General features: G+C 39.0%; 1 long non-coding RNA gene and 2 pseudogenes across 2 annotated transcripts in view; 1 reads left to right on the top strand and 2 right to left on the bottom strand.

Annotated features, from left to right (window-relative positions):
- LOC129059509 (uncharacterized) overlaps positions 1 to 6519 on the top strand; it is a 58264-nt gene extending 51745 nt beyond the window's left edge. For both annotated transcript variants that reach the window (XR_008525460.1, XR_008525459.2), the window contains 3 exons: positions 552 to 715; positions 2836 to 2898; positions 4516 to 6519. This is a non-coding gene — a long non-coding RNA (uncharacterized LOC129059509). The remainder of the gene's footprint in view (positions 1 to 551; positions 716 to 2835; positions 2899 to 4515) is intronic.
- A 2543-nt stretch (positions 6520 to 9062) lies between these two features.
- Positions 9063 to 9680, bottom strand: LOC100450335 (cation channel sperm-associated protein 2-like; annotated as a pseudogene).
- An 849-nt stretch (positions 9681 to 10529) lies between these two features.
- LOC100449960 (N-acylneuraminate-9-phosphatase-like) lies at positions 10530 to 11268 on the bottom strand (annotated as a pseudogene).
- Positions 11269 to 13426: the final 2158 nt, after the last annotated feature.

Genomic DNA, 13426 nt, shown 5'->3' with positions numbered 1-13426 from the left:
AAAATTAGCCGGGCATGGTGTTGGGGCCTGTAATCCCAGCTACTCAGGAGGCTGAGTCAGGAGAAGCACTTGAACCCGGGAGGTGGAGGTTGCAGTGAGCCTAGATCATACCACTGTACTCCAGCATGCGTGACAGAGCAAGTCTCCTTCAAAAAACAAAAAAAAAAGAAAGAAAGAAAATAAATATTGTAGTTAGGAGCCAGAATATAAAACTTAGCTCTTATCTAGTCAGATCTTTAGTATTCATAATATACCTTCATCTTTTTAAGGAGGTATGAACTATCAGGATGTCAAATATTCATATCTTACCAAAATGCATGTCCTTAATTTCTCTTTCGGGGTTATGGACTATTCTGGATTATATACACTACTGATCTTCCACATTATGGATTATACTGTTTTAGAATAACTCTGGTTTAACTGAATATATGTATAGCGGAGTATGAATCTTTTCAATCTTCAATTATTAGTCTGTTTTATGTAACAGTTGTGGGTCACTGTGTGTGTTTTTAGTATAGGAGTAACTTTTTTTTTTTTTTTTTTTTTTTAAGAGACAGAGTCTTGTTCTGTTGCACATGCTGGCGTACAGTGCCACAATCACAGCTCACCGCAGCTTCCAACTTCTGGACTCACGTGATCCTTCTGCCTCAGACTTCCAAGTACCTGGGACTACAGGCACGAATCACCACAGCCAGCTTGGAGTGACTTTCTAAGGGTAAATAACAAGTCAATTGAGACTGTAATTATATGACTTGGGGCAAAATTAACTGTTGTCAGCTGACTTGTTACCATATTTAATTTTAATTTTGCAGCTTGTGTTCAAAAGCTATTATATGAATATAAGAATAAATGATTTTTTTTTACAAAAAAAGATTATTTTAGAAGAGAAACATGATATCTAGAAGAGAAACATTTCAACTTACTATTCTCTGGGCTATTCTTTTTTTTTTTTTTTTTTTTTTTTGAGACGGAGTCTGGCTCTGTTGCCCAGGCTGGAGTGCAGTGGTGCCGTCTCGGCTCACTGCAAGCTCCGCCTCTCGGGTTCATGCCATTCTCCTGCCTCAGCCTCCCGAGTAGCTGGGACTACAGGCGCCCGCTACCACGCCCGGCTAATTTTTTGTATTTTTAGTAGAGACGGGGTTTCACCATGTTGGCCAGAATGGTCTCGATCTCTTGACTTCGTGATCCACCCGCCTCAGCCTCCCAAAGTGCTGGGATTACAGGCGTAAGCCACCGCGCCCGGCCGGCTATTCTTAAACTACACTCACATCTCTCCTAAAATAAACAAAATCAATCATCCATCATACGCTCATATAATGACATTTTCAGTGAATAGAGAGAGGTATTGTGCAGAACATGTCCCAAAATGTAAAATCTAAGATTTCCCATGTGTAGCTGCCACAATAACTCCACTCATGCAGTCTAACATCTAATAGTCTAACATTATTTCTATATTTAGTTTTTCTTTAAACTTCCTCTTTTTTTGTTTTTTTGGTAATTGCCACATCTGCTTTAGCAATTTTGTGATTTTTAAACTTCCTCCTGCAAAAAGGTTTTAAAAACATGTATGTTGCTTGTATAATATAACCATTATCTCTTTGGAAACTTGGAAAAACATAGTAAAATTAGTGGGAAATGGAATTATAAGCATTCTTTTTTTTTTTCTTTTGATGGAGTCTCACTCTGTCGCCCAGGCTGGAGTGCAGTGGCACAATCTCGGTTCATTGCAACCTCTGCCTCCCGGGTTCAAGTGATTCTCCTGCCTCAGCCTCCTGAGTAGCTGGGATTACAGGTGTGTGCCAGCACACCTGACTAATTTTTGTATTTTTAGTAGAGAAGGAGTTTCGCCATGTTGGTCAGGCTCATCTTGAACTCCAGACCTCAGGTGATCCGCCTACCTCAGCCTCCCAAAGTGCTGGGATTACAGGTATGAGCCATCGCCCTTGGCCCAAGCATTCTTTTTCTTTTTCTTTTCTTTTCTTTTTTTTTGTTTTTTGAGACGGAGTTTCACTCTTGATGCCCAGGCTGGGGTGGAATGGCTCACCGCAACCTCTGCCTCCGGCGTTCAAGTGATTCTCCTGCCTCAGCCTCCCGAGAAGCTGGGATTACAGGCATGTGCCACCACACCCGGCTAATTTTGTATTTTAAGTAGACACGGGATTTCTCATGTTGGTCAGGCTGGTCTTGAACTCCCAACCTCAGGTGATCCACCCACCTCAGCCTCCCAAAGTGCTGGGAATGCCAGATATATTTTCCCCATAGTTTTAGCTCAAGGTATTACATAGTTACTGCCAAAAGAAACAATGGTAAACATCTATAGCTGAGTCATCAGTGAATATTTAATGGATTAGTTAAGAAATAGTGACTCAGGAAATATAAACTTTAATCTTAGCTATTTCTGATGTAATGTCATGTCAGCCATTCGTTTTACTCTATGTTATTTTGATTTTGTACCTCATAAAATTCGGGAAACTGCTAGTAAATAACTACACTCAACAATGTGGGAAGGATGAAAGAGGCTTTATGATGTCACAGAAAGAGCAGTTGGCCAGGAATTAGAAGATCTGGCTTCTAAATATAGTCTTTTCACTTAAAATTACCATGTTACTTTAGACAAGCCATTTCATTTTTCAGAGGCTGTCATTTTCTTCATCTATCAGATACAGATGATAATACATATTTATATTTTAAGGCTGTAGGGAAGTACAAAATTAAATAGTGTTGGTAAAAGGACTTTACAAATTGCAAAGTTATAATTTCAGAAATAACACCAGGGCTTTGCTATAGTACCATTTGCTACAGCATGGAATTCAACATAATGCTGCTCTATTTCAGACTATTGAAAGGAGTACGTCAGTGGCAAGGCTATATCATATTCATCTTTGCAGGAATTTCTAGGTTGGTATAATGAAATTCAAAGGATATTTATTTTAGAATTCTGACTCATTTCTGTTAACTCATACATATACAATTTCAATGATTTACTTTTGTTTTGAGAATTACTTGATTTTCCCCTATTTGTTCTCCATTCCTTTCTCCACCAACTTCCATCCCCACAAACAGTAAACTAAAAACAGATGTTCTTCTTTTTCTTTTATGAGACAGGGTCTCATTCTATCACCCAGGCTGGAGTATGGTGGCACAATCTTGGCTTATTGCAGCCTCGACCTCCTGGGCTCAAGCAATCCTCCTGCCTCAGCCTCCCGAGTAGCTGGTGCAACAGGTGTGAGCCACCACGCCCAGCTAATTTTTTAGTTTTTGTAGAGACAGGGTTTTGCTGAGTTGCCCAGGCTAGTCTCGAATTCCCAGCCTCAAGTGACCCTCCTCCATCGCCTCCCAAAGTGCTGGGATTACAGGCAGGCACCGCCACACCCGGCTCTGAAAACAGATATTTATAGAAAAACCAGTGGTCATTTTTGTGTTCCAGATCTGTTAGAAGTTTACAGTACAATCAAAGGGATTTGAAAAGATCTCAAGGAGCTATTCTAGCTTTAGCAAAGCCTATATATAGGAAAATGATGGCTCATTTTATTTGCTGCCCCTTCTGAAATCAGGCAAACAGTGGGTATTTCTAAGATACACTTGAATGCCTGTTTTTAAAAAAAATCGAAGTCACATTGAATAATATTACCATTTATTTAAAATCTTTGTTTTTATCCCTGGCTCTTTCATAATATAGCAATGCTCTCTCTCTCTCGTATATATATGCACACATACCTATACACATATATGTGTGCGTGTGTGTATGTATATACATATATGTGTATAGGTATGTGTGTATATATATGTATATGCATGCATATATGTTTCTATATATATACACACACACACACACACGCACACAGAACTGAATACTTGATATCTTGATGTGGTACTTTAAACACAGCATGAACAAAACAGAATTCTTGGTACCCTATTTTGTCACCCCTCTCCTCCAGACATGTTGATTACCCCAGTCTTTTCTATCTCATTTGATGATACCATTATCACTCAGTTACTTCAGTTCAAAATCTATGTTTCCCATGATTCTTTTTCATTTAGCCATATATTTAAACCATCAGCTAATCTTTTGACTTTACCTCTAAAACATATTTAATCTGTGCATTTCTTCCCATCTCTATTATCATCCTATTACAAAGCAATGTCTCTCTCTCTCTCTCTCCAAACACACACACACACACACTTTCTGCCATTTAAGAGTAAGTTGCAGACATGACACTTCATTATCCCTAAATACTTCAGTGTTGAATTCCCAAATACAAGGACATTCTGTTATACCATTATAATTTTTTAAATAAATAAACATAGATACACTACTATAATCTGTAGATTTTGTTCAGCTATCTCTAATTGTCTAAATAAAAGATACTCACTTTTAGCTACCCTAAATCTGCAGAACAAGCTTAAGCAATGTGTTGTACGTAGCACAGAATGATTGGTTCATAGATAGCACCATTATAGTTTCACTTCTCCTAATTATTTATATGATACCTTTTTTTTTTTTTTTTAAGACAGAATTTCGCTCTGTTGCCCAGGCTGGAGTGCGGTGGCGTGATCTCGGCTCATTGCAACTTCTGCTTTCTGGTTCAAATTCTTGTGCCCCAACCCCTGGAGTAGCTGGGATTACAGGCGTGCACCACCACGCCTGGCTAATTTTTGTATTTTTAGTAAAGACAGGATTTCACCATGTTGGCCAGGCTGGTCTCAAACTCCTGGCCTCAACTGATCCTCCCTGCCTTGGTCTCCCAAAGTGCTGGGATTACAGGCGTGAACCACTGTGCCCAGCCTATGTAGTACCTTTATGAAAATACATGAAAGGAAGTGGGGGCTTAGTTCTAGCTACCACTGCCTTCTGTCAAATCTTTCACTAGTAACTTAAAATATCTGGTTCTTAGTTTCTTTAAGTATAAGGTTATACAAGATTATCACTGGGGAGCCCAGTGGTTCTAGAATTTCATAATTATATAAGGATGGTTTGTGTCCCCATATTTTAGTCTCAGACTGAATTCTAGCACAATTGTGAGGCTCTTTGTTAATAGTTAGGTTCACTACATGAAGGGCGGGTTGACGGAAGACAGTTCTTAATTTTAAGGTTCCTGCAGGCTACCATAGAAACTCACATACAGGGTTGTTGCTCTGGAGGAAGCAGATGAGCAAAAGTGGCCTCTTTGTGCTCAAGGATCTTGACTCTGTGTATACTGATTCTGGAACTTGAACGTTAAAGCCCAAAATCTACTAATAATTATTTTCCAACATTTTCTCTCAAGGATTTAAGGATAAAGAGCAAAAGGTAACTGCCAAGATGCTTTTAAATGAAGTTATACTTCTGTCTACACTTCATTTCAAAACAGAATAATTCAAAAGGAGAGATAGGTTCAGGGCTTATGACTTTTAGTTATTGGCTAGAATGAGGAGATAACAGATGACATGTTAGACCAAGGTGCTTCCTGGGGCTCAAAATTTCGGGAGGGGATGTTCCTCAAGGAATTCCAAGGTAGAGATTTTTATCTCCTTAGATAGTTTAACATACAGAACAATATCCGTAAGCCTAGACTATTGATACCAGCTTTGGAATCCCTGAGGAGAGGTAGTGTGAGTTGCCACAGACAAATAGGAGTCTATCTTCCATTACCTCTTTGTGGTGCCTTACCATCCGTTGTCTTTGAGGTTTGCTTTTCTCTCACTCTCTCCTCACTTCTCACCCCTTTTGACAAATGTTTTATTTAGCATCACAGATAATTATTTTATTGAGTATTATTCCAGCCTCCTAATGCCGAACATTTTCAGTAAATAATCTTCTTTCTTATCCCTCCAGGTAATTACAAAAGTAAACTTCTTTAACATAGCTATATCATAGAACGAGTGGGAGGAAGGAAGAGGAGGAGGAGATGGTTCTTCCTACTGGTCCTAAAAATGCTCTTGAGTGGTATCTATACAATCAAGGGTAATATTAAAATATTTAAGAATCAGTACCACATAGGACTCATTTGACCAATTGTAATGGATGCAAATAGCAGGGCTGGATCAGGGTTCTAGAGGCCTCTTTCTGTGCTAACCCTACCTCTTTGGTGCTGGATCAAAAGTAGGAAAAATGGGGCTCCAGGCAGGGGATACTGTAAATCAGCATTTTAATAGGTTTTTGGTCATATCTGTTCACATTCATTGATCAGGTCTGTGCTCAATGGTGTCATGATATAACTTCTCCAAATCTTTTCTTCCTCCATATCAGCAACCACTTCCAAGTTAAAGATATATCTGCTCCTTATGGGTGGGAGTGTAGTAGTGGATTTAAAAAAATTTCTTTTAAAAAAAAATTTACTAAAAATAGAGATGGGGTCTTGCTCTGTTGCCCAGGCTTGTCTTGAACTCCTGGGCTCAAGTGATCATCCCACTTTGCTCTCCCAAAGTGGGATTACAAATATGAGCCACAATGCCTGGTTTAGTAGTAGATTTTATTAGGTGTTTTAAAATTTTGTTTACATTGGTCTTGGCATACAAATGTTTTATGGTTTTATTAATCAAATAAACATTTTTCATTTATGCTTTTGTTGCATTGCCTTTATGGTTATAAAGACCTTTCCTGTAGAGATATCAAGCAAATATTAAGGTATATTTTCTCTGAATTTACAAAAGATGTTATCACTTTTTTTTTCTTTTCTTTTTGAGACGGAGTCTCGCTCTGTCGCCAGGCTGGAGTGCAGTGGCGTGATCTGGGCTCACTGCAACCTCCGCCTCCCAGGTTCAAGCAATTCTCCTGCCTCAGCTTCCTGAGTAGCTTGGACTACAGATGCGTGCTACCATGCCCGGATCATTTTTTGTATTTTTAGTAGAGACAGGGCTTCACCATGTTGGCCAGGATGATCTCAAACTCCAGACCTCGTGATCCGCTCGCCTTGGCCTCCTGAAGTACTGGGATTACAGGTGTGAGCCACCATGCCGAGCCCATTTTTTTTCATTTTAAAATTTTTATTTTTATTATTTTAAAAATAGAATGGAGGGGTCTCACTTTCTTGCCCAGACTGGCCTCGAATTCTTGAGCTCAAGTGATCCCCTGGTCTTGGCCTCACAAAGTGCTAGAATTACAGGCATGAGCCACCATGCTTGGCCTGGTGGTATCATTTTTAAATCCAACTTTTTCTCTGTGACCTGGTTTTTTTTTTTTTTATGTCACGTGTAGTTCTAACTTGCTTTTTATCCAAAGACTCCATTTTCCCAATATCATACTTCTTTTTCCACTGTTATAACATTTTTTTAATTTTAAGGGATCTTAGTCTAAAACAAAAAATTATTAACAAAATCATAGGTTTATTTCAATATTTAAAAATATCTTCAGTAACATTCCACTCAGAAGGTAGATAACCACAAAGTTCTTCCGTACGGAAGGTTGCAAATGGAATTTAATATTGTCTTACTGTACTATGTAGAATACAAACTGTGAAGACAAGGAAATTAAATAATTCCATTTTTTTCTCCTACATTATTTTTGCTGAAGAACTGCTCACTTAACATCCTAGGAACTACCTTGTTGAGATTTGTCACCACTGTGTAAAAGGGATGAACCTTTATCCATAGCGTAATGAATGTGACCCTGCCTACATCCATCCTGTGGGACAGCTAAAAGAATGAGTCCCCAGCATCACACATGCCAACCAGTCTATTAGAGCAATCATCCATATAACTACTTTTGCCAAAATCCTCCAACTTAAGTTTTAAATAGCTAAAATATGATCAATGTCATATAGGTACTGTATCTGGAACTACAAATATACTCTGTTCACAAATGTTCAGTGGTATAGAAACAACACCTTGGGACAGTCAAGGGTACAATCACATTTTTAAAAATCAAGAGTAAGCAGTAAACACAAAAGGGCATTCGCACAAGACAGAGAATCCTGTTTCTTGGCAGTAGACAGAAAAACAACTGGCTAAAGAAATAAGTTCACAGATAGGTACAATATGCAATTTGATTCTCTGAGTATTAATCTTGGAGACATAGCTATACATCCAAACACACAATCTAATATTTTCCATTAGTAGTTTATTTCATTTTTTGAGACGTAGTCTTGCCCTGTTGCCCAGGCTGGAGTGCAGTGGCACGATCTCAGCTCACTGCAATCTCCACCTCCCAGGTTCAAGTGATTTCTGGCTAATTTTTGTATTTTTAGTAGAGACGGGGTTTTACCATGTTGGCCAGGCTGGCCTCGAACTCCTGACCTCAAGTGATCCACCCGCCTTGGCCTCCCAAAGTGGTAGGATTACAGGTGTGAGCCACCGCAAACAGCTGTAATTATGTAGTAGTTTATTATCCAACACTTAAAAGAAAAACCCACCAAAAACCAATCCAGTTATATTTATTAACCACTTTAATAACCTCCTTTATTCTTTATCAACCACTTTACTCCAAGTTTGGTAAGTGTAATCATAAGATTGTCCAGCCCAATGGTCCAGAGAAAATTCTCTGGTTGCAAGATGATGCCTTGCTACGGAGCCATTAATAATTAAGCTCCAAGTAAACCCTGAATTAGATATAGAAATCTACAAAACAATGATATATTCAAAAATGTGAAAAACAGGAGATTTAAGGCAGATGGTAACTCTAAGAAGAGTCACTGAAGTATTAAAATGGCGCTCTGGAAATGGCTCATAGCAAAACCGAATTTTCTATTTGGTTCATCATATCGGTGAAACCACTGTCAGTAGAGAACAGAAGGGGGGCTGCATGGTTAGGCTGCACGAAGGAAATTTTGCTTTTATGGATCCACAGAAGAAAAATGACTTTTGGTGCCATGTGGCTTGCACTTATCTCCAGCAAGACAGCCTAGCTCCCTCAACCCCATTGTGTGTCTGGGAAAAGATAGTAAAAACATTTCCTTGAGAGGTAAAGACTACAAGGAAGCTACAAGCTCACTGTGCACAGGTGAGAAAGGAGGACCATGTATAGATTTTTTTCTATCTGAACAGACATTTATGTTTTGAATTCTCTATTTCCAACAATTCCCTTCATTATCTTCTGCTGGGCCCAAGGATATTGAAGCCATCCATTGCTTTGTCTTCCAAGTTCATCAGTGTCTGCACAACATGGTAACAACAAAGTCAAAGACATTCCAGACACTCTTCCAGAAAAGGGAAAAGCTAGGAGAGCCACATAAGAAGGATCTCCAGGATGAAAATAAACAAGATAAACCAAGTTGCCACCTCCAAGGTCAGCTTCAATGGCCACAGTTAGGTATTTGTGGATTCCAGCAATTCTATTTCAACCACCAATACGATCATATTAAAAAGATGAGGAAGATGATGAAGTTTGTGAAGCGAGGACACTCAAGGACCCATCCGGCCCACAAAGAAAGAGGTGGCCTCTGAGTGCAGCGCACATGAAGCCTGCTCAACAGCCTCTGGGCATGTGAAATCTGTCCTATACGTTGAGGCTTTATAGAGAAGCACACTAGCTGGTGTTGATCTCCCAACATAAGTTTCTTCTGGTGGGAAGGATCAAGTAACTCCCTGATACTGTGCCACGGCACAGCTTGGCTCAAGCCTTGCAAATGCTAGATGAGAAAGTATCATTGAGACATGAACGAATGGCATCAGCTAGGGGCAACTGCATCTGCCCTTCTTGGTGATAAGTGGCCATGTCTGCTCAGCCCAGGTTCTCTTCACCTACTCAGTCCTGACTTCATGCTTCTGCCTCCAGCTCTGGTGCCCCCTGAGCCCTGCTCCCCCGACGCAGGGCTGGCTCAGGGCCGGCTCCCAGCCTCACTGTGCCCCATTCCCAGCCCCGGCCCCAGCCCAGGACTGGGCCTAGCCAGGCTCAGGTGAGCTGCCTCGCCCCACTCAGCCACCATGTGTAGATTTTAAGCTTTTATTTATTTATTTATTTATTTTTTAACTGGAGGACTCTGTCACACACCACAAAAAAAATTGTGTCCTCCTCTGAAAAAAAAAAGTCATGCAAAAAAATCAGATTCATAATAGAAAAGGAAGTATACCTCCAAAATAGGCAAAAATACATTTTATGTTGTAAAAACATGCAAAATAATTTCATGATGAAATACCTTGATTTGCATGTGACTTAGAACCTATTTCATATTAACCAGATTCAGCTGCTGTGAGAAGTCTATTATGTGTTTTAGAAAATCTATTTTAAAAAAATATCTATTTTTAAGCCAGAAGAAAAACCTGGCATTTGTGTATCCATGTGTAAGCTAGCCTGCTTGGTATCATGCAGCCAAGGTACTAAAAGATTAATAAACTTAATTTAAAAAATCTCCTGTTACAGACTAACAAATAATATATTTCCTCAAATTTTCTGGGCTATACTACTTTGTATTAATGCAATCTGAATTTTCAGATATAAATACCAGTCAATGGTTGAACTTAAAAGCAATAGGGTTGGGAGGACCTTTGCAATATTGGTCATTAAATCATAAGTAAAATTATTCTGGACCATAGTAAGTGGAATGCTCTAAGTTTTCTTAGTTCAAACTCTCCACATTGATTCTAAAGTTCATAATCATGCCCTTTTATGTGCTTTAAGCGGACATACTGACTTTGTGGTGTATACTTTGTAAGACAGCAGGTAACTCCAGCACAGAAGAAACTATGTAATGCAGAATGGTGGAGGACTTTAGTGGCACTATTCCATTTTTATTGATCCAGACTGTTGCTTTCAGTCCTGCATTGAGGCCTCCTTGGTCGTCGGTTTCTAACGTATCACTGACCATTACACAGTCCCCAGGTTGTACTTTGAGAAGATTGCAGCAGTAATAAAATATGCATGGTGCTGGCTTCTCTCTCTGCTCTCCACCTCCAATAGCGTGGAAATACGACCCACAAGCACAAGGCTCAATCTTCTCCCTCTGGATCTGTCTGTCCCCATTCCTTAATAAAAATAGGCAGGCCTCCTTTCAAAGTTTGGTGAGCATGGCTTTGATATTTTCTGCTAGTGTCATAAGCTGTAAATGTGTAGATTTCCAAAGGAAGTGACATTTTTCAGTCAATTTTCTATTGGCGGCACCATCTTTTGTTTCCTGGACTGCTTCTTCCCAATTGAAGACCTTAGATCAGTAATGCATGTACTGTAAGGATGAAAATATTCCTTCCTGAGTTTAACTGGAACTTTATCACAGATGATTTCAGCCTTTTCTTAAAATGATATTTTGATTGTAAGAGCTTTATCACCTCCAACAGGTCTCTCCTGCTCGCCCTGGCCATGTCGATGAGCATGTTGTCCAAGTCAAAGAAAGAGGCCAGCATGTGGCTCATCCCCATAGCCCCCACGGCTCCCGCCACCCTTGCACATGTGAGGTGGGCGTCCCGGCAATGTCATACTTTTAATAATGTGTGATTTTTTTTCATTGATGGCTATTACATTTTTTTTTATCATGTTTTAGGTTCTTCTATGTACTGTAATAAATTCTCTTCAAGAGTTATCTATTTTTTTCAATTGATTAGTCTTAATTATCATATCTTTACATGCCTATCTGGGAAAGAATAAAATGCCCTCTAGAATTGTGCAACATAGCAGCCTTGTTTAGAATTTCACCTAAGTTCTGTGCTCCTGGAAAAGAGCAAAGATGGAGAAATCCCTCACCCTTTTGTGTTTCAGAAAGTTCAGAAAGGCTTTGCTGCAAAGAAGCACCCTTTCCCATATAATTTAGATAAAACTCATGTATACTGCCTTGTTTACCTATGACAAGGCCAGAAACAGACTCCAAATTCCCACTCTTTGCCTCATAAATGATTAACTAAACTTGTTTGTACTAATGATCAAAGGGAACAAAATGCTTGTTAATCACACTTTGGTTAAGATTCTGTCTATCCCCCAGGTCCCTGAACCTTGGCCCATCCTCAGTCTGAGTCAGCATGTAACCCCTCTTCAACAGCAGCTCTGGAGAGAAGGCTGGCTTCAGGGTAAAACATTCTTTAATCCCATTCTCTTATCCCACTTGCCCACATCCAAATCATCCTAATCTAGTTTACTCCTCCCTATAAAAGAAAAACTCTTTTCACCTAACTCTTGAGAAGCTTGCAGGTATTACGGTCAAAGAGTTCCTATTATTGCAATAGCTCCCCTTCTCCTATTGAGAGAGACCCTTTTCCTCTTATAATAATCCTTCCAACAAAGTCTCTCCTTACTAAGTCTGAGTTTGCTTTTTATTTGACAGGACCCACTCATTACCTTTTATTAAATTTTTTTTCTTTCTTATTCTCAAATAAGAAAAAATTATTTTGCCATATCTGGCCCTCACCTGATTTAGGTTTTTAAAAAACTTTTTGGAGGTATAACTTACATACATACAAATGTATATATAACTTGCATATATTTAAGAGGTAAAATTTGGTGATATTTGACAGAAGTATAACCCCTGTGAAACTTGTATTACACAATGTATGGAACATTTCTGTCACCTCTGTTTTCTTGAGCCACTTTGCATATAACCTCCCTTCTGCCCTTGGCTCTTTGCAACCACTGATCTGTTCTCTGTCAGTATATGCTAGTTTGCATTTTCTAGAACTTTTTATGTGTGGAATTATATGGTGTGTCTGGCTTCTTTAACCAGCATAACGATTTTGAGATTCAACAATATTGTTGCAGTTATTAGTAGTTAATTCCTCTTTTGTTATCGGGTATTATTCCATTTGTATAGATATACCATATTCTTTATCCACTGATCTGTTGATGAATATTTCTTATTTTTCCCCCAGGTTTAAGGTTGCTATAAGCTGAATGTTTGTGTCTTCCCAAAATTCATATGTTGAAAACTAATAATCCCTAATGTGACAGTGTTTGGAGGTGGGGCCTTTGGGAGATGATAGGTCATATGGTTGTTGGGAGGTGGGGCCTTTGGAGATGATAGGTCATATGGTTGGAGGCCTCATGAATAGGATTACTGTCCTTATAAAAAAGGCCTTGGAAAGTTCCTCTGCCTCTTCTGCTGTATGAAGAAACAATGAGAAGATGGCCATCTGTCTATGAACAAGGAAATGGGACCTCACCAAAAACTGAATCTGCCTGTGGCTTAATCTTGGACTTCCTATCCTCCAGAACTGTGAGGAATAAATTTCTGTTGTTTATAAGCCATGCAGTATATGGTATTTTTGTTACAGCAGCCCCCACTGAGAGGGATATTGCAAATAAAATTACTATGAACATTGTGTGAACATATATTTTCATTTCTTTTGAGGAGGAGTAAAAGGGCTTGGTCCAAAGGTAGGTATATATTTGAATTCTAAGAAACTGTCATAGTACTACCATTTTACATTTTCACTAGCAGTGAATAAGCCCCTTTTAGGTTTGAATTAAGATTATATAGTTTGGGAGGAAACAACATGTTAGTGATATTCAGTTTTCTATAAAGGCAAATCCTATACCTTTTTAGTTATTAAAAATGTTCACATTACTCAGTGAAGTTGGTTTTTCTTTTTT

Source organism: Pongo abelii, chromosome 4 (assembly GCF_028885655.2).
Source record: "Pongo abelii isolate AG06213 chromosome 4, NHGRI_mPonAbe1-v2.0_pri, whole genome shotgun sequence".
Taxonomy (NCBI): Eukaryota; Metazoa; Chordata; class Mammalia; order Primates; family Hominidae; genus Pongo; species Pongo abelii.
This window is presented reverse-complemented; position numbering and strand designations above follow the sequence as displayed.